This window comes from Miniopterus natalensis, chromosome 2, assembly GCF_054644295.1.
Source record: "Miniopterus natalensis isolate mMinNat1 chromosome 2, mMinNat1.hap1, whole genome shotgun sequence".
In the NCBI taxonomy this organism is placed as follows: Eukaryota; Metazoa; Chordata; class Mammalia; order Chiroptera; family Miniopteridae; genus Miniopterus; species Miniopterus natalensis.
In genome coordinates this window covers 136,128,503-136,131,626 of record NC_142082.1, presented here as the reverse complement: position 1 = coordinate 136,131,626, position 3,124 = coordinate 136,128,503, and the positions used below count along the sequence as shown (strand labels likewise).

At 40.8% G+C, this 3,124-nt stretch overlaps 1 pseudogene; it reads left to right on the top strand.

Moving 5' to 3' along the window:
• Positions 1-459: 459 nt before the first annotated feature.
• LOC148093828 (small ribosomal subunit protein uS13 pseudogene) lies at positions 460-2,408 on the top strand (annotated as a pseudogene).
• The last annotated feature ends 716 nt before the right edge of the window (positions 2,409-3,124 follow it).

The window sequence follows — 3,124 nt, the reverse complement described above, 5'->3', positions numbered from 1 at the left end:
AAGACTCCCCCATCTCCCAGTTCTTCTCTTCTCACCTTGCACAGTTACCAATTGATTCTATTACCTGTGTCTTAAAAGAAGACCTTTTTATTATGTATTATTTTTTAGCAATACTTTTTCCTATGGAAGAATTTTTGAGTCAGATGCTTTAAACATTTTCTCTGCATCATCCTGTAACAGTCATTACAGTTCTCTTCTAATATAGTTTATCTAGATTAGGAACCAAGGCAGAGAAAACTTATTGACAGTGGAATTGGCATAGCGTAAATATAGATGAAAGTAAAATACAAGAAGTGGTTTAGCTCACAATAAGTGGTCATAAATCGATTATTTATATTTAGTTTAAGATCCTCAGTAGTGTGTTAAAGAGAGCACACACATAGAAGAGTCTTGATTGTTTAGAAAAACTGGAATTACCTCTTCCACAGGAGGTCTACATGTGCTACTGGGGCTGCCTCCATGTCTCTAGTGATCCCAGAAAATTTCCAGCACATTTTGTGGGTATTCAACACCAACATCAATGGGCAGTGGAAAATTGCCTTTGCCGTCACTGCAGTTAGGGCATAGGGCAAAGATGTGCTCCTGTGGTGTTGAGGAAAGCAGACGCTGACCTCACCAGAAGGGCAGGAGAGCTCACTGGGCATGAGGTGGAATGTGTCATCATCATTATACAGAATCCGGCCAGTACAAGATTCCAGACTGGCTTTTGAACAGACAGAAGGACATGAAGGACAGAAAATATAGCTAGGTCCAGGCCAATGAAGTGGACAATAAGCTCTGTGGGGTCTTCGTGTTTGAGGTCAGCACACTAAGACCACAGGTTGCTGGGGTCGCACTGTGGGTGTGTCCAAGAATGAGTATATCTGTAGGCCTTGTCTGTTAATAAATAGTTTATACACCTAAAAAAAAAAAAAAAAAAGCAAAACTAGAATTAGGGAAAATTTGCCCCTCTTTTAGACTGAAAAAAATCCAGATTTTGGGAGTCCAAAGGTCTGTACCATTTTTGCCATTGACTCAACACATAAAGGTGGATGAGTCTCTTAAGAACATTCTCACTTTCCTTTGGGTAAACAGAAGGGTTAGACTAACTCTCTAGGGCCCTTCCAGCTTTGACATTCTAACATACTGTATACCAAGGCTCAAATTTGTTGCGACAGCTCTCTTCACCTCATAAAGAGAAAGATAATAATTCACTTCTTTCCATATTCATGAAGATTAATGTCATAACAGCGCTCAGTTTTCACATTTGAATTGCAACCCTGGAACTTGTGCTGTGCTGGATTCGTGGAAAAACAAATGACTTTCGTGCATAATGAGGCTCGTATCTTGCTAATCTATCTTGTATAAAGTAAGTCCCTAAGGTATAACAATCATTCTTAACTACACATATGTTTAGATTTTCTGACATGCAACTGCATTTATTTAAAAAGAGGCTTATGCTTTTATAATTCTGGAATAAGACATTGATTTGTTATTATGACTTTTCCAGAAATGATTCCATCTATTTGCCAAACCACGGTTGAACCAAATCACCTTAAATAATATAAACAGGCATCATGAATAAGGTAGAAATCCAACTGGCCCTTAGAACATGCTTTATTTTCTAGGAACTTTATGTTTATATGCCAATTAAGATGTAAGGTCAAAATTTATTTCATAACCCCAGAAAAGAATTAAGGAATTGCTGTACCTAGGAGAGCAAGCTGCAAAACATGAGCTCTAACCAAATGCAACTTCCTCCCCTGTCCCTCATTCTGGTCTGCGCACTGGGTCATTGCAGCTCTCTGCGGGGGAGGAAATGAAACTCTCGAGTCCCAGGCAGCCTTGTTGAGTCTGCTTCACAGGATATTTCTGAGATTTTGTTTGTGAGCTACAAAATTGGATCCATAACAGAGCAGGTCACTGAGGGGGAAACAAAAAGCGAGAGATTTACAGGGCAAACTAAAGTGCCTAAAAGTTCTTCATGAAGGAGAAACACTTTGTGGAGCTGAATAAAGCAACTAGTAGAAGGTTGGGCCAAGCACAAAGTTTGAAGTACAACTTGGCCTTATGCAGTTTTTAAGGTGGGTTGATCCCTTTAAATGTTGGGCAACTAAAAATAAAAGGCTCTCTTTAGGAAGATGAGCCATTAGCGACTGCATTCCAGGGAGGCCAAAGCTGAGTCCCTGAGATGAGATGCTGGTTGTGTTTCCCATCCCCCACCCCTCTTGCCTTGCTCCATCAGGGTCTTCCTTCTCATCTTAGACCCTTCCAAATTCTCCTTCCTTCCCGATTTTTCAATGTTGCCTTCCATCCATGAACATTAGAATAGTTTACAGTTTATTAAATAACTATTTGTGTCATTTTGCCTTAAAGATTCGGACAACATCCCAGCTATGTCACCTACCAAGAGGATCTATCATACCTGATTGTTTTCTTATGACTATGATGGTCAGCACGTAGTCTGTGGAGCAGAACATAAAGGGCCTTTGAAACTGCGCTTAAGAAGCCTTCTTTGGTGGTTTCTCTGACCTCCCCAGGGAGTGGAATAGCGAGTTAACATTTATTAAGGAGTTTATGGTATGCTAGGCACTGTAATTTAAATGCATTAAGTCAGTGAATCCTTACTATGTCCTCATGAGAATACTATTATTGTTTCCTTTCTGCAGAAGGGGAAGCTGAGAAGGGAAGCTGGTAAGGAGTAGGGCCTGGCTGCTCAGCGATGCTGGTTTCACGCCCTCCTGCTTCTCTGCACCTGGCTGCTTGGCTTAACCCTTAGCTTTGGCCCCATATCAGCCTGACTTGGTATTGGAAGCTCTTCTCAGTTTTGGTGACTTAGATGTTGACTGAACTACTTATACACTTAGATTTGTTTCTGGATTATTCTCTTGGCTTAGTGATACAGACTTCTCCATAGCTAAAAGTAAAAATGACTCCATTTATTAATTCTCCCCATTCAACTCCATATTATTACCTGACCCCTACTATATAAGGGAGCAAATCTGGATAGGATCCAATGATCCCACTGCTAGGGCAGAATGCTAGTGAGAGTGTGGTTTCAGAGTTGAGCCGGAAGACTTAGAGCTGAGGATAGGAGTTCTAGTTCTAGAGACCCTCTACCTGACTGAATGCTGTGCGAGGACAG